Consider the following 22837-nt stretch of genomic DNA (forward strand, 5'->3'; position numbering starts at 1 on the left):
GCTGGTGCGGCTTATAGTCGGGTGCGGCTTATAGTCCGGAAATAACGGTAAGTAAACTCTAGTGATGGGTCCGGCAACACAGATGCATCGGCACATGCGTCGAGCTCATCGAGCAAAACCCTGTGTCGGTGCGCGTACCGCTTTTAGAAAGTCACGTGACCGATCATGAGCTGTTTCGGTCACGTGACCGATACGCGAACTGTGTCGCACTGACGCCTCCTCTGTGCCCTGTGAGCGGGTCTTTTCTACAGCCGGAGAAATAATAACTAAGAAGAGAAATCGTCTAAAATGTAATACGTTGGAAAAACAGTTTTTCTTTAAAGGCCTACTGAAAGCCACCACTAGCGACCACGCAGTCTGATAGTTTATATATCAATGATGAAATCTTAACATTGCAACACATGCCAATACGGCCGGGTTAACTTATAAAGTGCAATTTTAAATTTCCCGCGAAACTTCCGGTTGAAAACGTCTATGTATGATGACGTATGCGCGTGACGTCAATCGTTGAAACGGAAGTATTCGGACACATTGTATCCGATACAAAAAGCTCTGTTTTCATCGCAAAATTCCACATTATTCTGGACATCTGTGTTGGTGAATCTTTTGCAATTTGTTTAATGAACAATGAAGACTGCAAAGAAGAAAGCTGTAGGTGGGATCGGTGTATTAGCGGCGGACTACAGCAACACAACCAGGAGGACTTTGAGATGGATAGCAGACGCGCTATCCGACGCTAGCCGCCGACCGCATCTATGATCGGGTGAAGTCCTTCGTCGCTCCGTCGATCGCTGGAACCCAGGTGAGCACGGGTGTTGATGAGCAGATGAGGGCTGGCTGGCGTAGGTGGAGCGCCAATGTTTTTATCATAGCTCTTATGAGGTCCCGTAGCTAAGTTAGCTTCAATGGTGTCGTTAGCTACAGCATTGTTAAGCTTTGCCAGGCTGGAAATCATTAACCGTGTAGTTACATGTCCATGGTTTAATAGTATTGTTGATTTTCTGTCTATCCTTCCAGTCAGGGGTTTATTTCTTTTGTTTCTTTCTGCAGTTAAGCCCGATGCTATCACGTTAGCTCCGTAGCTAAAGTGCTTCACCGATGTATTGTCGTGGAGATAAAAGTCACTGTGAATGTCCATTTCGCGTTCTCGACTCTCATTTTCAAGAGGATATAGTATCCGCGGTGGTTTAAAATACAAATCCGTGATCCACAATAGAAAAAGGAGAGAGTGTGGAATCCAATGAGCCAGCTTGTACCTAAGTTACGGTCAGAGCGAAAAAAGATGCGTCCTGCACTGCACTCTAGTCCTTCACTCTCACGTTCCTCATCCACGAATCTTTCATCCTGGCTCAAATTAATGGGGCAATCGTCGCTTTCTCGGTCCGAATCGCTCTCGCTGCTGGTGTAAACAATGTGCACATGTGAGGAGCCTTTCAACCTGTGACGTCACGCTACTTCCGGTACAGGCAAGGCTTTTTTTATCAGCGACCAAAAGTTGCGAACTTTATCGTCGATGTTCTCTACTAAATCCTTTCAGCAAAAATCAGGCAATATTGCGAAATGATCAAGTATGACACATAAAATGGATCTGCTATCCCCGTTTGAATAAAAAAATTTCATTTCAGTAGGCCTTTAAATAAAAATGTGTAAAAAAAATGTTTTAAAAATTCCCAGTCCACAAGCATGCTCATTCACAACACGTTCTCTTAGATTTCCATGTTATGATACATGTTCACATTATTTATTGACTGTATCTAAAAAAGAGAAAAATATATTTTTATTTAAATTAAGATAAGAAATAATCCTAAATGAAATACAATGACTTGGTTCATGTTATTGTATATACTAGGTCATAGAATCAGTGTCAGTTGAGTCGGTCCATAGGTTGCCTGTAGGGATTTTTAATGTCCAGCAGATGTCAGTATTTAGTGACACGGTATCGACACAGTATCAATACAGTTTTGCAATGAGTCGAAATGCTTCATGACGCCTCATCATCCCATCACTAGTAAACACTGATTGATCGATTGATAGGTTTAACGCAAAAATCCAATGCAACTGCGGCTGGAATAAACGTGTAATAAAAACACAATAACATCAATAATTTGATGATTGGGTCTGCAGGCTTGCATGTTCTATTCAGTCTGGTCTCCTGCCATTGTTAGACGCTAATTCACTTTCACTTAGGAACAAAGGAGCTTGCAGTGCTCTAAAACATTCAGGTCCACAAAATGCATTTGGAAAATAAGTCTAATTGTAGCTTCTTCTTTTTTTTGTTATTGCAAAAGACAACTATGTAATAACAAAAGTGTCAGAGAGATGGAGACATGAGGGAGGGTGCGGGGATATGTTTGTGTGTGTTGTGTGTGTGTGCACCAATGTAGACATAGAGATACATTTTTAGGACTGAAAGTGATGTTAGAGGCCTACTGAAACCCACTACTACCAACCACGCAGTCTGATAGTTTATATATCAATGATGAAATCTTAACATTGCAACACATGCCAATACGGCCGGGTTAACTTATAAAGTGACATTTTAAATTTCCCGGGAAATATCCGGCTGAAAACGTCTCGGTATGATGACGTTTGCGCGTGACGTCACGGATTGAGCGGAAGTATTGGGACACCATTGTGTCCCAATACAAACAGCGTCTGTTTCCATCGCAAAATTCCACAGTATTCTGGACATCTGTGTTGGTGAATCTTTTGCGATTTGTTTAATGGACAATGGAGACTGCAAAGAAGAAAGCTGTAGGTGGGGTCGGTGTATTAGCGGCTGGCTGCAGCAACACGACCAGGAGGACTTTGAGTTGGATAGCAGACGCGCCACCGTGAGTATGCAGCTTTCTTCCAAACATTTCATCGCTTGCCCGTCCGTGCGTGCCGCTATGTGCATGTCACGTACGTAACTTTGGGGAAATATATGTGCTGTATGAACTTTGCGGAAGTGAACGGTACTTTGGGCTGTGAGATTGAGTGTGTTGTGCGGGTGTTTGAGTTGTATGGATCCATGCCACTGGATCAAGGCCCCTCTCTGCCAAGGACCGTGTGGTGGCTGCAGGCGCATCAGTCTCCCCACGCTAAAAGACGTCACGCGCAGGCGTCCTCCCGAATGGGAACCCATCCATTCTGAGGACAGTCATACTCGACTACGAGTGACTGCCGATGATGATGATGATTGGTGGGTTATATGGACGGGAGGGGGGAGGTGCTTGTTATGCGGGATTAATTTGTGGCATATTAAATATAAGCCTGGTTGTGTTGTGGCTAATAGAGTATATATATGTCTTGTGTTTATTTACTGTTTTAGTCGTTCCCAGCTGAATATCAGGTCCCACCCGCCTCTCACAGCATCTTCCCTATCTGAATCGCTTCCACTGCCCTCTAATCCTTCACTTTCACTTTCCTCATCCACAAATCTTTCATCCTCGCTCAAATTAATGGGATAATCGTCGCTTTCTCGGTCCGAATCGCTCACGCTGCTGGCGTCCATGATTGAAAACAATGTGCAGATGTGAGGCGCTCCACAACCTGTGACGTCACGCTACTTCCGGTAGAGGCAAGGCTTTTTTTTAATCAGCGACCAAAAGTTGCGAACTTTATCGTCGATGTTCTCTACTAAATCCTTTCAGCAAAAATATGGCAATATCGCGAAATGATCAAGTATGACACATAGAATGGATCTGCTATCCCCGTTTAAAAAAGAAAATCTCATTTCAGTAGGCCTTTTTAAGGCGCCCTTATGTCTGATTTTAGGAGAGTATAAGAGTAATCACCTCAGTGGTGTGTGAAAGAGAGGTGAGGGGAAACGAGAAGAGGGGACGTGCGTGTGTGTGCGTGGACCTCGCATCCGGAAGCGACTGTCAGAAAGCGGCTTGAAGATGATCTGTAAAACATAATCTATGCAACATTTTGACCAAAGAACCACCATTACATGTTATGTGGACCACAAGGAAGTGTTTTCTATTTAGAAAAATAAATAAATAATATGACAGCACCCCATAAGGGACAAGCGGTAGAAAATGGATGGATGGATGACTCCTTTAATGCACCCTATAATCCGGTGCGCCTTATATAAGAAAATAGATTAAAAAATAGACCATTCATCGGAAAATACGGTACATATATCCAAAGCACATACCTAATGTACTGTTTACTTGTTGAAATACCCTTTACAAAGCTAAAATCTACCTAAACGGCCAAAAATTGATTTCAAGTAATATTTTGATACTGACAAATCTCATCTCTGCATATTTTACGAGAATATCCTTTACCGTTTATGACAACCTGTTTCCAAAACACAATATAGAATGTGAGATGTAACACTCACTATTATGTTAGATCCACTATGGACTGGACTCTCACACTATTATGTTAGATCCACTATGGACTGGACTCTCACTATTATGTTAGATCCACTATGGACTGGACTCTCACACTATTATGTTAGATCCACTATGGACTGGACTCTCACACTATTATGTTAGATCCACTGTGGACTGGACTCTCACTATTATGTTAGATCCACTATGGACTGGAGTCTCACACTATTATGTTAGATCCACTATGGACTGGACTCTCACTATTATGTTAGATCCACTATGGACTGGACTCTCACACTATTATGTTAGATTCACTATGGACTGGACTCTCACTATTATGTTAGATCCACTATGGACTGGACTCTCACTATTATGTTAGATCCACTATGGACTGGACTCTCACACTATTATGTTAGATTCACTATGGACTGGACTCTCACTATTATGTTAGATCCACTATGGACTGGACTCTCACTATTATGTTAGATCCACTATGGACTGGACTCTCACACTATTATGTTAGATTCACTATGGACTGGACTCTCACTATTATGTTAGATCCACTATGGACTGGACTCTCACACTATTATGTTAGATCCACTGTGGACTGGACTCTCACTATTATGTTAGATCCACTATGGACTGGAGTCTCACACTATTATGTTAGATCCACTATGGACTGGACTCTCACTATTATGTTAGATCCACTATGGACTGGACTCTCACACTATTATGTTAGATTCACTATGGACTGGACTCTCACTATTATGTTAGATCCACTATGGACTGGACTCTCACTATTATGTTAGATCCACTATGGACTGGACTCTCACACTATTATGTTAGATTCACTATGGACTGGACTCTCACTATTATGTTAGATCCACTATGGACTGGACTCTCACTATTATGTTAGATCCACTATGGACTGGACTCTCACACTATTATGTTAGATCCACTATGAACTGGACTCTCACTATTATGTTAGATCCACTATGGACTATATATATGCATCCGTCCATCAGTGTGGACACGCCCTGGCATCCGCCAACCACTGCCCCACCTATGGGTCAAATAATCATCATCCCCTCTGGGCCACATCGACATGGCCGAGAGGGGGATCTTGATGACTATGGACTAGACTCTCACAATATTATGCTAGATCCACTCGACGTCCATTGCACCGGTCGCCCAAGAGGATCGGGGGGGGGGGGGGGGGTCCCCACATCTGCGGTCCCCTCCATGGTTTCTCATTGTTATCCCATTGGGTTGAGTTTTTCCTTGCCCTGATGTGGGATCTGAGCCGAGGATGTCGTTGTGGCTTGTGCAGCCCTTTGAGACACTCGTGATTTAGGGCTATATAAGTAAACACTGATTGATCGGTTGATAGGTTTAACGCAAAAATCCAATGCAACTGCGGCTGGAATAAACGTGTAATAAAAACACAATGACATCAATAATTTGATGATTCGGTCTGCAGGCTTGCATGTTCTATTCAGTCTGGTCTCCTGCCATTGTTAGACGCTAATTCACTTTCACTTAGGAACAACAGAGCTTGCAGTGCTCTAAAACAGTGTTTTTCAACCACTGCGCCGTGAGATACAGTCTGGTGTGCCGTGGGAGATTATGTAGTTTCACCTATTTGGGTTAAAAATATTTTTTGCAAACCAGTAATTAAAATCCGCAAAAAGTGTGCCGTTGTTGAGTGTCGGTGCTGTCTAGAGCTCGGCAGAGTAACCATGGTATTCTCTTCCATATCAATAGGTGGCAGCTGGTAGCTAATTGCTTTGTAGATGTCGGGAACAGGTCGTGTGAGACGACGATGGTTTGTCGGTATCACAATATGCAGGCCACAGCGGGAGGCAGCGTGCAGGTAAAAAGGTATCTAACGCTTAAACAATAAAATAAACAAAAAGTGAGTGCCCTTGAGAAAACGCATTGAAGCTTACGGATGGCTGTGCAGAACAAAACTAAAACTGAACTGGATAGAAAGTAAACAAAAACAGAATGCTGGACGACAGCATCTGCGGTCCCCTCCAAGGTTTCTTATTGTTATCCCATTGGGTTGAGTTTTTCCTTGCCCTGATGTGGGATCTGGGCCGAGGATGTCGTTGTGGTTTGTGCAGCCCTTTGAGACACTCGTGATTTAGGGCTATAGACTAATTGATCGATTGATAGGTTTAACGCAAAAATCCAATGCAACTGCGGCTGGAATAAACGTGTAATAAAAACACAATAACATCAATAATTTGATGATTGGGTCTGCAGGCTTGCATGTTCTATTCAGTCTGGTCTCCTGCCATTGTTAGACGCTAATTCACTTTCACTTAGGAACAACAGAGCTTGCAGTGCTCTAAAACAGTGTTTTTCAACCACTGCGCCGTGAGATACAGTCTGGTGTGCCGTTGGAGATTATGTAGTTTCACCTATTTGGGTTAAAAATATTTTTTGCAAACCAGTAATTATAATCCGCAAAAAGTGTGCTGTTGTTGAGTGTCGGTGCTGTCTAGAGCTCGGCAGAGTAACCATGGTATTCTCTTCCATATCAATAGGTGGCAGCTGGTAGCTAATTGCTTTGTAGATGTCGGGAACAAGTCGTGTGAGACGACAATGGTTTGTTGTGATCACAATATGCAGGCAACAGCGGGAGGCAGCGTGCAGGTAAAAAGGTATCTAACGCTTAAACCATAAAATAAACAAAAAGTGAGTGCCCCTGAGAAAAGGCATTGAAGCTTACGGATGGCTGTGCAGAACAAAACTAAAACTGAACTGGCTAGAAAGTAAACAAAAACAGAATGCTGGACGACAGCATCTGCGGTCCCCTCCAAGGTTTCTCATTGTCATCCCATTGGGTTGAGTTTTTCCTTGCCCTGATGTGGGATCTGAGCCGAGGATGTCGTTGTGGCTTGTGCAGCCCTTTGAGACACTCGTGATTTAGGGCTATACACTAATTGATTGATTGATAGGTTTAACGCAAAAATCCAATGCAACTGCGGCTGGAATAAACGTGTAATAAAAACACAATGACATCAATAATTTGATGATTTGGTCTGCAGGCTTGCATGTTCTATTCAGTCTGGTCTCCTGCCATTGTTAGACGCTAATTCACTTTCACTTAGGAACAAAGGAGCTTGCAGTGCTCTAAAACATTCAAGGCCACAAAATGCATTTGGAAAATAAGTCTAATTGTAGCTTCTTTTTTTTATTATTGCAAAAGACAACTATGGAATAACAAAAGCGTCAGAGAGATGGAGACATGAGGGAGGGTGCGGGGATATGTTTGTGTGTGTGCGCCAATGTAGACATAGAAATACATTTTTAGCACCGAAAGTGACGTTAAGGCGCCCTTGTGTCTGATTTTAGGAGAATATAAGAGTAATCACCTCAGCGGTGTGTGAAAGAGAGGCGAGGGGGGAAGCGAGAAGAGGGGGCGGGCGTGTGTGTGCGTGGACCTCACGGCTGACGGGACCCACAGGCGCCCTGATTGTGCCCTGCTCGCATCATTCCTGCCGGGGGAGGACAAAAGACAAAAAAGGGGGGAGGTTGACATCGGAATAGAGGCTCCGAGGATCCGACCTAACGCGCGGTACTCGGGGCTGCGTGTACCCCGGGAGGGCGACGGGGCGTTCGGCTCCAGACTGAAGGGGTTTTCCTGCCACAACAGCGGGATTGTCAAAAAGGAACATCCTCCCCCTCAAGCAGGGTCCTTCTTGCATCGCTACATCGGCAGGTATGTTTGTATAATATATCTTATATATGATATCATATATCTTATATGTCTCAGGTTAGCTAGCACGACGTTCTGGAACAATCCACCGCTAATTATCTGACATCAAATACTTAGCTAACCTATGTGCTTACATACTGAGAGGGGAACATCTGTGCCTAATTACTTCGCTTTTTTTTTAGCCTTTAAGCCTTACGCGGCTATTGTGTGTCCGCTCTTAAATTGAGGTGAAATGTCGCAATAAACCCAAATTAGCTGACCTGCTTCGATGCTAGCTCCCGGATTGCAGTGTGCGAGCTAACGCTAGCGTTAGCATTGCTAAGCTAAATTGTTATGCGCAGTATTGGGCTAACGTAGCTGCTAATGTTATGGTGGCTAACGTAGCTGCTAATGTTATGGCGGCGTTTATGCGCTCATAAATGTGACAGTGCTGAGATATACTTTTGCAACAATGCTCCACTGTTGTGCGTTATGACCTAGGGATGTGGCATATCGAATTCTCACGGTACGATATCGTCACGGTGTTAAGGCCACGGTACGATATTATCACGGTATGCAGTGTGTGAAAGCTAAAATGTTAAGGATAAGCACACTTAATGTAATTGTACATAAACATAATGTTCTTCTGCTATGCTAACACATGTTTTAAGGGCAAAGAAGCCACCGTTTCAAGCAAATATGTACAGAAAGTGTCTTAAAGTGACAATGTAAAAGTCCATTGTAAAACAATAATTTTCAGTTTTGGTGTCTTTCAGCTTTATAACCTTTTTTTATATCACTTTGGAAAATGCTGACATTCAGAAAAGTTAACTGGCAATTTTACTCTCAATAATGTAAATACCTCACAAATTGATTTTTTTTGTATATAGCGTAAATATAAATATATTTCCCGGTGGTTTCTTTTGTCGACTATCTTCTCGTGTTTATCGCGGTGTGCAGTGTCCGTGCTCCCACCTATATTAGTGTCTATATTAGCTATATTAGCCTACAATCAAAATGACTTTAAAAGTGTTGTATAAGTCTTTTAATGAAGACAACACATAATGTAAGTGATTATATAAGCCTACTATCAAAATTACTTTAAAAGTCTTATATAAGTATTATAACGAAAACAACACATGATGTAAGTGTCTATATTGGCCTACTATCAAAATCTCTTTACAAGTCTTGTATAAGTGTTATAATGAAGACATCTGTGCCTAATCACCCCTCTTTTTTACGTCTTAACGCAGCCTTTAGCCTTACGCGGCTATTGTGTGTCCGCTCTTAAAATGAGGTGAAATGTCGCAATAAACCCAAATTAGCTGACCTGCATCGATGCTAGCACCCGGATTGCAGTGTGCGAGCTAATGCTAGCGTTAGCATTGCTAAGCTAAATTGTTATGCGCAGTGTTGGGCTAACGTAGCTGCTAATGTTATGGTGGCTAACGTAGCTGCTAATGTTATGGCGACGTCTATGCGCTCATAAATGTGACAGTGCTGAGATATACTTTTGCAACAATGCTCCACTGTTGTGCGTTATGACCTAGGGATGTGGCATATCGAATTCTCACGGTACGATATCGTCACGGTGTTAAGGCCACGGTACGATATTATCACGGTATGCAGTGTGTGAAAGCTAAAATGTTAAGGATAAGCACACTTAATGTAATTGTACATAAACATCATGTTCTTCTGCTATGCTAACACATGTTTTAAGTGCAAAGAAGCCACCGTTTCAAGCAAATATGTACAGAAAGTGTCTTAAAGTGACAATGTAAAAGTCCATTGTAAAACAATAATTTTCAGTCTATGTGTCTTTCAACTTTATAACCTTTTTTTATATCACCTTGGAAAATGCTGACAGTCCGAAAAGTTAACTGGCAATTTTACTCTCAATAATGTAAATACCTCACAAATGTATTTTTTTTTGTATATAGCGTAAATATAAATATATTTCCCGGGTGGTTTCTTTTGTCGACTATCTTCTCGTGTTTATCGCGGTGTGCAGTGTCCGCGCTCCCACCTATATTAGTGTCTATATTAGCTATATTAGCCTACTATCAAAATGACTTTAAAAGTGTTATATAAGTCTTTTAATGAAGACAACACATAATGTAAGTGTCTATATAAGCCTACTATCAAAATTACTTTAAAAGTCTTATATAAGTATTATAATGAAAACAACACATGATGTAAGTGTCTATATTAGCCTACTATCAAAATCTCTTTACAAGTCTTGTATAAGTGTTATAATGAAGACATCTGTGCCTGAATTCCCCTTTTTTACGTCTTAACGCAGCCTTTAGCCTTATGCGGCTATTGTGTGTCCGCTCTTAAAATTAGGTGAAATGTCGCAATAAACCCAAATTAGCTGACCTGCTTCGATGCTAGCTCCCGGATTGCAGTGTGCGAGCTAACGCTAGCGTTAGCATTGCTAAGCTAAATTGTTATGCGCAGTGTTGGGCTAACGTAGTTGCTAATGTTATGGTGGCTAACGTAGCTGCTAATGTTATGGCGACGTTTATGCGCTCATAAATGTGACAGTGCTGAGATATACTTTTGCAACAATGCTCCACTGTTGTGCGATATGACCTAGGGATGTGGCACATCGAATTCTCACGGTACGATATCGTCACGGTGTTAAGGCCACGGTACGATATTATCACGGTATGCAGTGTGTGAAAGCTAAAATGTTAAGGATAAGCACACTTAATGTAATTGTACATAAACATTGTGTTCTTCTGCTATGCTAACACATGTTTTAAGGGCAAAGAAGCCACCGTTTCAAGCAAATATGTACAGAAAGTGTCTTAAAGTGACAATGTAAAAGTCCATTGTAAAACAATAATTTTCAGTTTTGGTGTCTTTCAGCTTTATAACCTTTTTTTATATCACCTTGGAAAATGCTGACGGTCCGAAAAGTTAACTGGCAATTTTACTCTCAATAATGTAAATACCTCACAAATGTATTTTTTTTGTATATAGCGTAAATATAAATATATTTCCCGGGTGGTTTCTTTTGTCGACTATCTTCTCGCGTTTATCGCGGTGTGCAGTGTCCGCGCTCCCACCTATATTAGTGTCTATATTAGCTATATTAGCCTACTATCAAAATGACTTTAAAAGTGTTATATAAGTCTTTTAATGAAGACAACACATAATGTAAGTGTCTATATAAGCCTACTATCAAAATTACTTTAAAAGTCTTATATAAGTATTATAACGAAAACAACACATGATGTAAGTGTCTATATTAGCCTACTATCAAAATCTCTTTACAAATCTTGTATAAGTGTTATAATGAAGACATCTGTGCCTAATCACCCCTCTTTTTTACGTCTTAACGCAGCCTTTAGCCTAACGCGGCTATTGTGTGTCCGCTCTTAAAATGAGGTGAAATGTCGCAATAAACCCAAGCTGACCTGCATCGATGCTAGCACCCGGATTGCAGTGTGCGAGCTAACACTAGCGTTAGCATTGCTAAGCTAAATTGTTATGTGCAGTGTTGGGCTAACGTAGCTGTTAATGTTATGGCGGCCAACATAGCTGCTAATGTTATGGCGGCTAACGTAGCTGCTAATGTTATGGCGGCTAACGTAGCTGCTAATGTTATGGCGGCTAAAATGTGACGGTGCTGTCAGTGCGCGAAGAGATATACTTTTGCAATAATGCTCCACTGTTGTGCGTTATGACCTAGGGATGTGGCATATCGAATTCTCACGGTACGATATCGTCACGGTGTTAAGGCCACGGTACGATATTATCACGGTATGCAGTGTGTGAAAGCTGAAATGTTAAAGATAAGCACACTTAATGTAATTGTACATAAACATAATGTTCTTCTGATATATTTTTACTATGCTAACACATGTTTTAAGTGCAAAGAAGCCACCGTTTCAAGCAAATATGTACAAAAAGTGTTTTAAAGTGACAATGTAAAAGTCCATTGTAAAACAATAATTTTCAGTTTTAGTGTCTTTCAGCTTTGTCCTCTACAGCAGTGGTCCCCAACCACCGGGCCACGGCCCGGTACCGGTCCGCGGACCAATTGGTACCGGGCCGCACAAGAAATTAAAAAAAAATTAAAAAATTTTTTTTAATTTTTTTTTATGAAATCAACATAAAAAACACAATATATACATTATATATAGATCAATACAGTCTGCAGGGATACAGTCCGTAAGCACACATGATTGTATTTATTTTATTTTATTTTATTTTATTTTATTTTATTTTTTTAAATACCCCCCACCCATTTGTCCGTGGGACAAATTTTCAAGCGTTGACCGGTCCGCAGCTACAAAAAGGTTGGGGACCACTGCTCTACAGTGGACCTTTGTTTTTTTATATCACCTTGGAAAATGCTGACTGTCAGAAAAGTTACTCTCAATAATGTAAATACTCACAAGTTGATTTTGTATATAGTGTCGCTCGTTTCAAATATATTTCCCGAGTGGTTTCTATATCGACTAGCTGCTCCCGTTTCTTTTTCCCCCGTGGCGGCGCGCGGTGACCGTCTCTATGTCGACTTGGAAACGCTCGAGACGAACGCTTGGCTTGGCATTACGCAGACTTTATTATGTCCGCCAAAGAGGTTATCAATTCGCCAGGGTTCGTTTGTCTAGCACAGGGGTGGGCAACCCAAAATGTTGAAATAACCATATTGGACCATAAATATAAAAAATTAAAAGACTTTTATAGGTGATATAATGAAGTCCACACATGATGTAAGGGTCTATATTAGTTATATTAGCCTACTATCAAATGACTTTAAAGGTCTTATATAAGTGTTATAATGAAGACAACACATGATGTAAATATTTATATAAGCCTACTATCAAAACGACTTTAAAAGTCTTATATAAATGTTATAATGAAGACAACACATGAAGTGTCTATATTAGCCTACTATCAAAACGACTTTAAAAGTCTTATATAAATGTTATAATGAAGACAACACATGAAGTGTCTATATTAGCCTACTATCAAAATGACTTTAAACATCTTATATAAATGTTATAATGAAGACAACACATGATGTGTCTATATTAGCTATATTAGCCTACTATCAAAATGACTTTAAAAGTCTTGTATAAGTCTTTTAATGAAGACAACACATGATGTGTCTATATTAGCCTACTATCAAAATGACTTTAAAAGTCTTATATAAGTGTTATAATGAAGACAACACATGATGTAAGTGTCTATATTAGCTATATTAGCCTACTATCAAAATTACTTTAAAATTCTTATATACGTGCTATAATGAAGGCAGCATATGATGTGTCTATATTAATTATTTAGCCTACTATCAAAATGACTTTAAAAGTCTTATGTAAGTGTTACAATGAAGGCAACACATGATGTGTCTATAATAACTATATTAGCCTATTATCCAAATTACTTTAAAAGTCTTATATAAGTAGGGATGATACTCGAAACCGGTTTTCCCGGTTGTTCGATAAGAAAAGAACCGAGTCCTCGGACTCGTATCCCTTTTTGATAACCGGTACACGTTATCGAGACCACTATAGTAAAGAAAAATAGTTGGTTCTTTATTCGAATCCCTGGAATCCCGTCCTGACCAGAAATGCTCCGTGAGAAATCACAAGAAATGACGTCACGTAGCTCAGTCATTAGGCGCAGATAGGGAAAGCAGGGGCCGGAAAAAGCGCTCCAAGGTGTAATAAAGTTCAAAACAAAAGGTATAATCCAATGAATAACTTTACTGAGAGATTTGAGCAGGGTACAAACACATGACGAACACTTTTACGACCAACCGGAAACATAGCAACCAGGCCAGCAACGCACCTTCTTTACCGCAGCTGTCGCAACGTTCTTAAAGCAACCGCAGCACATACATATATATACAACATATCTCCCTTTTTTAACTTTTGTTTTTCTTTCCTTGTAAACAAAACAAAATCACACTGTAGATGTGTTGTCTGTCTAATTATAAATAATGCAGACGAGGCTTGTTGGCTGACTTCTTGACGTCTTAGCTGCCGAGTGAGACGACATGCAACAACACTTTTCAGGGCTACCGCGCATGCTCGTCGCTCCCGTTGCATGCTGGGTAGTGTAGTTGTTATATTCCTAGCTCATAAAATCAAATCTTTCCCCCTATAAAGAAATAATGTTAACTCAATAAAGTGTATTTCTTTTTTTAGCTTTAACTTTTCATTTTTTAGCATTGTAACCACATTTGCAAACAACTTTTCTCCTCATAGAATTTTCTTTCAATAAAGAAATGAAATGCAAAAATGTCAAAGCATCATAACAAACAGTTATGTCAAATAGCAGCAGAAGTGCACTTTTTGGAGAGCTGTATTATTTCCAGTTTTGTGCCCAAGGGACTGATTTTATTTAACACTATATTATTATTTATACACCTATAGTGATCACAGAGACAGGTTGTTTTTGTGTTAATGTATATATTGGTTTTTCTGAAAAATCCCACTTAATATACTTTGGGTAACAACAGTCAATATTTATTAATTTATTAGATTTTATTTTTTCTTATATAATAAAAGTGAGCTTTTGTTAAACCAAATATTGTTTTTTTTTCCATATACAACAACCTATCTGGACTCGATAAGAGAATCGATAAGGAATCGGTTCGATAAGAGGATTCGATAATAGGCTCGAACTCGATAATTTCTTATCAAACATCATCCCTATATATAAGTGTTATAATGAAGGCAACACATGATGTAAGTGTCTATATTAACTATATTAGCCTACTATAAAAATGACTTTAAAAGTCTTATATAAGTGTTATAATGAAGACAACACGTGATGTGTCTATCTATATTAGTTATATTAGCCTACTATCAAAATGACTTTAAAAGTCTTATAATAGTGTTAAAATGAAGGCAACACATGATGTGAGTGTCTATATTAGCTATACCAGCCTACTATCAAAATGACTGTGTCGCAGGCTGACACAAATCTTTGTTGACAGAAATGTTGAAATGTAATATTTATTCTACACATTTTTACTACAGTGGAAAACATTAATAAAATGGAGGCTTCTCAGAGGCTGAGATAACTACCTCTAAATGACTGGCTTAAATGGCCAAAAGTATAGATGTATGTGTCCAAATTAAAGGAAACGGCAGGCTATCTTCTTCTAATGGGTTTATAACAATCTATGCAAGCTGGGTAACATTCGCTGTGGTCTGGAACAACATGGTGACGTTTGCTGTGGTCTATAATGGCACACAACTATGAGAAATGCAGCCAATATTACATACAGATAATATGTCATGAGACATGCAAATATAAATTAAATACACAGAGGACATAAGTAAAGGAAATTAAATGAGCTCAAAAATACCTACAAATGAGGCATAATGATGTAATATGTACACACAGCTAGCCTAAATAGCATGTTAGCGACGGTGTGGCGAAGTTGGTAGAGTGGCCGTGCCAGCAATCGGAGGGTTGCTGGGTACTGGTGTTCAATCCCCACCTTCTACCATCCTAGTCACGTCCGTTGTGTCCTTGGGCAAGACACTTCACCCTTGCTCCTGATGGCTGCTTTTTAGCGCCTTGCATGGCAGCTCCCGCCATCAGTGTGTGAATGGGTGAATGTGAAAATACTGTCAAAGCGCTTTGAGTACCTTGAAGGTAGAAAAGCGCTATACAAGTATAACCCATTTATCATTTATCATTTATTTAGCATCGATTAGCTTGCAGTCATGCCTGATTAACACTCCATTAATAACATCAACAAAGTTCACCTTTGTGCATTCACGCACAGCATAAAACGTTTGGTGGACAAAATGAGACTGAGTGGCTTAAAACACGTCTTTCTGTGGCATCGTTGAATAAAGTTATACATGTAAACAAACTACGGTGAGTTCAAGGGCCAGCAAAAATTAGTACGACAAAACGACGCTCGCCAAATACTCTCATCAGTGAAGCATGTTTAATATAAACAGTGGGCTTTCTAACAATTAGGAAGGTTTGTGTCACGTCTGTTCTCCTACAGAAAACATTTTTTTAAAAAGCTCCAAGGAGCCACTAAAGAGCCGCAGGTTGCGGACCCCCGGTCTAGCAACATAACTCAAAAAGTTATGGACAGATTTTGATGAAATGTCCGAAAACCACTAATCCTACGAATACGCTTCTTATTTTCCTCCCGTTCATGGCGTTACACGCCCCCACCTTGCTGGTCCCAGGATTGTGAGGATTTTGAAACCGCAATTACTTGGTAATCACTCTGTTGCAGATCAAGCCACATATTTTTATTCCGACTTTAGCCCCTCTAAGACTTCAATGCCACGTTGTCTGCTTGATACGGGCTTGTCTTTGTGTACCTCTTCACAGCGGTCACTAAAGATAATAACTCACACACACAAATGACGCTCGTTACTATAAAAGTTTAATTATGATGAGTCACTTTGTGAGGAAGTTTAGAAAATCACCCAAATGTGTTGAAGTGTAATTAACCAGTCTTTGGGGGTAAAAGGGAGACAATGCTAGCCTGTGTCCCACACGGCAATTATGGACCCTGGCCCCATAAAAGAGGTGCGCTCCCCCATACAGTCAAGCGTAATAAAGTCTATTAAAATAAGTTAACAGATAAAGTTAATGACTTTTAGTGTCACTATAAGGAGTCTTGGATTCATGAAGTTGTTTTATTTGTGTGGTCGCATCTACAAGTTGACATGTTCATCAGCCAAGAAGGAGGCTTAAGCATGTGTTCTTAATATTACTTAAAATAATAATAATACATTTTATTTGGTGTAGCGCTTTTCAGAGTACTCAAAGACGCTTTACAGGATAAAAAATTAAAATATAAAACAGTTCAAAGTAATAATATAAAATACAGGGTTAGATTATGATTTTTTTTACTACATTTAAACATTTCCTTGTAGTCCAGGCCTGGGCAATTATTTTAACTTGGGGGGCCAAATTTAGAGAGTTTAAAATATTTGTTTTTTAGGAACACTAATAGAAAACCTATAATACCTATAAAACAATATTGTCTGATTGAAAGCTAAACATGTTATGACAGGCCCCCTTAAAAAACAGAATGGAATTAAAAACATTTTTTACTGAACGAAACCCCCAGAATGTACATGAAACAAAAGTATGTGGGCTTTACAATACTAAGCAGTGTTTCCCATAAACTGCCAAGATACCTGTGGCGGTGGGGGCGTGGCTATGGGCGTGGTCACCATGACATCGAGTAATTTGCATAATTTACTACAATGATAGGATTTTCTCTAAAAAGGCTCAAAAAATGTATACTTACTAATTAATAACAGTTTTGTTTTAAACGTCCATCCATCCATTTTACAATATAGTTACAACACTTTATGTACATATTTATGTACAAATTTGAACAATAAGTTATTCACTGAAATATATTTATTAATTGTGGTTCTTATAAAATATAAAAGCTAAAATGTCTCTTAAAGCTCTGCCCCTTTAATTAGTGCATACTAAATAATTTCACTTTAGCCTACTACTACAACCATATTATTTACCAGCAACATAAAGTGAAACAGAGGCAGAGGTGTCCTGCCACAGTCAGTAACAAATAAACAGACAACAGTAGTGGTCAAATACAAATAAGGCAACAAGAGAAGTATCCTACACTTCTCTTTTGTAAAGTAAATCTGAACAGCCTATATGGGCATCTACATCAACTATATGATTTGCCTGAGAAGCTGGACAGGACAAAAAAAAATATATATATATATATTTTATTTTTTTATTTGTGGCGGACGTAATTCTTTCGTGGCGGGCCGCCACAAATAAATGAATGTGTGCGAAACACTGCTAAGTATGAACGATAAAACATGGAATATTGACAGCATATGAACGTCACACACCCTCTCGATCGACATATTTTACAATCAAGCAAAACGCAACAAAATTGCAACAAACACAATGAAATATGAACGCGAAGGGTAAACAATAAATAACACCTACAATCTGATATATCACTAAGCTTTAGAACTTGCAAAAGCGCAGATTCCAACCATTGAAATATTTTGTATAGTTCAAGACTTACAATAATTTGAAAACATCACTGCACATCATAATGGCAGCTACAGTTTCCATCTTCAAGATCTAAAAAAAAATATTTGGGAATGTTCGGCGGGCCAGATTGAAAAGCTTAACGGGCCGCATGTGGCCCCCGAGGCCTTATTTGCCCAGGTCTGTTGTAGTCTTACGTTTTGCAGACCATCTTCATTTATCTACCTATTATTTTGTCAAAATAATGAGGGACAAGTGGTAAAAAAATAATAATTATTGTACTTGTTCATTTACTGTTAATATCTGGTTGCTTTCTCTTTTGACATGTTGTATCTACACTTCTGTTAAAATGTAATAATCACTTATTCTTCTCTTGTTTGATACTTTACATTAGTTTTGGATGATACCACAAATTTAGGTATCGATCCGATACCAAGTAGTTACAGGATCATACGTTGGTCATAATTTAGGTCCTCATGTGTCCAGGGACGTATTTCCTGAGTTTATAAACATAATACGACCAGTACTTTTTAGAGGCGGTATAGTACCGAATATGATTCATTAGTATCGCGGTGCTATACTAGTACCGGTATACCGTACAACCCTACAATGATGTCACCAATTGGAAAAAGGTCAAATTCGGCACGTTTGGAGGAAGTATGTGATATGGTATATCATAATAATGTTTTTTTTTCCAAGAATGCTATTTTTTTGGCTAAGGTTTCCAGTTTGTGTTTTGTACTATTACTGTCTGAAAATGAACCAAACCGTGAGGATGCCCTACCTACTGTATATACCCCTAATTCTTACGTACCTGTTTGTTGTGCTATGTACTAATATCCCAAATTGATTAGATTACTATTCATAAGGTCTTAAATCGATTAATCACAATTTTAGGTTGAGGTAGATTTATTCATATAGCACATTTCTAAAACAGATTACTGCCCCAAGGTGCTGTACAAAATAAAACAGAAAGGTAAAATATTAGAAATAATAATCAAAATCACAATAAGGACAAAACATTCTATATACAAAACGCAGTTAAAATGCATAGAAATAGTGCAAAAAAAACAAACGCGTAAAAGGTTACAAATAATAATATCCATCCATCCATCTTCTTCCGCTTATCCGAGGCCGGGTCGCGGGGGCAGCAGCCTAAGCAGGGAAGCCCCACTTCCCTCTCCCCAGCCACTTCGTCCAGCTCCTCCCGGGGGATCCCGAGGCGTTCCCAGGCCAGCCGGGAAAGATAGTCGTCCCAACGTGTCCTTGGTCTTCCCCGTGGCCTCCTACCGGTCGGACGTGCCCGAAACACCTTTCTAGGGAGGCGTTCGGGTGGCATCCTGACCAGATGCCCGAACCACCTCATCTGGCTCCTCTCCATATGGAGGAGCAACGGCTTTACTTTGATCTCCTCCTGGATGACCGAGTTTCTCACCCTATCTCTAAGGGAGAGACCCGCCACCCGGCGGAGGAAACTCATTTCGGCCGCTTGTACCCGTGATCTTGTCCTTTCTGTCATAACCCAAAGCTCATGACCATAGGTGAGGATGGGAACGTAGATCGACCGGTAAATTGAGAGCTTTGCCTTCCGGCTCAGCTCCTTCTTCACCACAACGGATCGCAGAGACCTAATCTTGCAGCCACCAAACCAGATAGCCTCAACGCCCTGACTGCGCCTAGAAATTCTGTCCATAAAAGTTATGAACAGAATTAGTGACAAAGGGCAGCCTTGGCGGAGTCCAACCCTCACTGGAAACGTGTCCGACTTACTGCCGGCAATGCGGACTAAGCTCTGACACTGATCTACAGGGAGCGGTAGAATGCCTTCCCCGTGGCCTCCTACCGGTCGGACGTGCGCGAAACACCTTTCTAGGGAGGCGTTCGGGTGGCATCCTGACCAGATGCCCGAACCACCTCATCTGGCTCCTCTCCATGTGGAGGAGCAGCGGCTTTACTTTGATCTCCTCCCGGCTGACCGAGCTTCTCACCCTATCTCTAAGGGAGAGACCCGCCACCCGGCGGAGGAAACTCATTTGGGCCGCTTGTACCCGTGATCTTGTCCTTTCGGTCATAACCCAAAGCTCATGACCATAGGTGAGGATGGGAACGTAGATCGACCGGTAAATTGAGAGCTTTACCTTCCGGCTCAGCTCCTTCTTCACCACAACGGATCGCAGAGACCTAATCCTGCAGCCACCAAACCAGATACCCTCAACGCCCTGACTGCGCCTAGAAATTCTGTCCATAAAAGTTATGAACAGAATTAGTGACAAAGGGCAGCCTTGGCGGAGTCCAACCCTCACTGGAAACGGGTCCGACTTACTGCCGGCAATGCGGACCAAGCTCTGACACTGATCATACAGGGAGCGGTAGAATGCTCCGCCCCTCTCTTCACCCGACTGTTCAAAACATGAGACCGCAAATCTAATGACACAACTACAAAGTCGATCATGGAACTGCGGCCTAGGGTGTCCTGGTGCCAAGTGCACATATGGACACCCTTATGTTTGAACATGGTGTTTGTTATGGACAATCTGTGACGAGCACAAAAGTCCAATAACTAAAACACCACTCGGGTTCAGATCCGCGCAGCCATTCTTCCCAATCACACCTCTCCAGGTTTCACTGTCGTTGCCAACATGAGCGTTGAAGTCCCCCTAGTAGAATGAGTGAATCACCCGGGGGAGCACTCTCCAGTACTCCCTCGAGTGAATCCAAAAAGGGTGGGTACTCTGAGCTGCCGTTTGGCGCGTAAGAGGCGGAGAGAAGCTACACTCTCATCCACTGTGTTGAACTCCAACGTGCAGGCTTTGAGCCGGGGGGCAACAAGAATTGCCACCCCAGCCCGTCGCCTCTCACTGCTGGCCAATCCAGAGTTGAAAAGAGTCCAGCCCCTCTCGAGAGAACTGGTTCCAGAGCCCTTGCTGTGCGTCGAAGTAAGTCCGACTATATCTAGCCAGAACTTCTCCACCTCGCGCACTAGCTCAGGCTCCTCCCCCCCCAGCAAGGTGACGCTCCACGTCCCAAAAGCTGGCTTATGTAGCCGAGGATCGGACCGCCAAGTGCCCTGCACTGAAACCTAATGTTTCTAAGGCATAATAATAATAATCACAGTAAATACAGAACACTCTATATATAAAACACAGTTAAACATGGATAAAAAGAAATGGATGAAAATGTCTCAATCTGTTACAAAATACAAATGTACTTAAGTTTTTCTCTTTGGACAGTTTAAACTTTCTTAAAAGTTTCAAAAGGGCATTTTTGAAATGAGCAAGTAATTGCAAGTGAAAGTGTATTTGTATTGCCACATTCCATTATTACAAATTACATTAAGGCAGGGTTTCACTTACATGTAATTGATCATGTCACTTGCCCATGGCAAAATAAAAGCCACCATACCTTAAAATGAGTTTGTTTGTTTTTTGCATGAAAACAAATGTAAGTAATATATTGTATGAACGAATCTTATAATACTCAGTTACAAATACAGTCATTAATAATAACAGTTTACAAACGTTTACGTAGCATGATCATAAGATAGTGGGGGTCGCGGGTTTTGCTATAAATCTTTGCTAACAATAATTGCAATGGCTTATATTACTGTATATCTTTATGAGCCGCGGTGACTCGGGTGGAAAAATAATGCTAGTAAATCTCTCACTTTATTTTCTTTTGCCCCAGACGTCTTGTCGTTTGCAGATAGCGTTAGCCCAGTCAGAGTGACACTGCTGTTGCAGCTCCCAGTGGGCGGGCATGAGAAGATAACTGATATTATGCTTTGTGAATCAATATTTAAAAGATGTCTATCAAATCAAGTATTTTACTTACCCTACTTAATACAATAGGTATTTAAATCTAAATAGTTTTATATTTACTAAAAGAACTTATGAAAATAGTTGAGCTTCGAAAGGTGTTTTATTTTTGGAAACTGCAAATAAAAATAGAAAACAAAAAAATACTCATGTATATTTTACTGATGTATTTGATTAATTAGGTATAAAAACATTTGTTACCACAGTAATCATTTTAACATTACCTAAATATTGTACTAAATATGGTACATTAGTGTTGACTTTTACATGCTAACTTTGTTTATCTCTTGTCTCTACAGTGTTTCTAAGGCTTCTGGTCAGCAGCTGCTGAAAAATGATTTCTTCTGCATGGAATTACTGAAGACAAACAAACAACTGGAGTTTGAATGGACTGAACCTGAAGTCGCATACATGGATTTACCCCCCTTTTAGCAAATTGTTGCGATGGAACTAGGAGGAATTAAATGATGGTTGACAGACAATAGCCCAGGTAAGATGGCTTCAATGCTGAAGTTACCAGAGTGCATGAAGAGGAAAATATTTGCAGAATCAAAGCAATAAGAGCTTTTAACAACAAAAAAATACACATAGGGACCAAAAAAATACTAACAAAGACTAATATAAAATGCATTCACTAAGAAAGACAACAAGAGCAAGAGTATTACACTGCATTTAGGAGTGGATGAGAGTCAATGGCATTTTCGGACATTTTGATTGAAGTCATCATCCCATAGCATGTCCTATCCTGTCAAGATTGCACGTATTAATGGACAATTTGAAAATTGTCTTGACAGAATTCTGTCTCAAGGGATTCTACGTTTTTTGCATAATTGCTTTTGGATCGTGACATAATTGTTGTCCTAGGAAGGCTATGTTTACTGGGGCTGTTGTACTAGAACATCTACATGTGAGACATTTGAAGTTGAAAACGGCTTCATCCATGATATTTCATTCCTAATGCTAAACCACTTCGGCTGCAGAGGAATGACCTC

This window comes from Entelurus aequoreus, linkage group LG25 (genome assembly GCF_033978785.1).
Source record: "Entelurus aequoreus isolate RoL-2023_Sb linkage group LG25, RoL_Eaeq_v1.1, whole genome shotgun sequence".
Taxonomy (NCBI): domain Eukaryota; kingdom Metazoa; phylum Chordata; class Actinopteri; order Syngnathiformes; family Syngnathidae; genus Entelurus; species Entelurus aequoreus.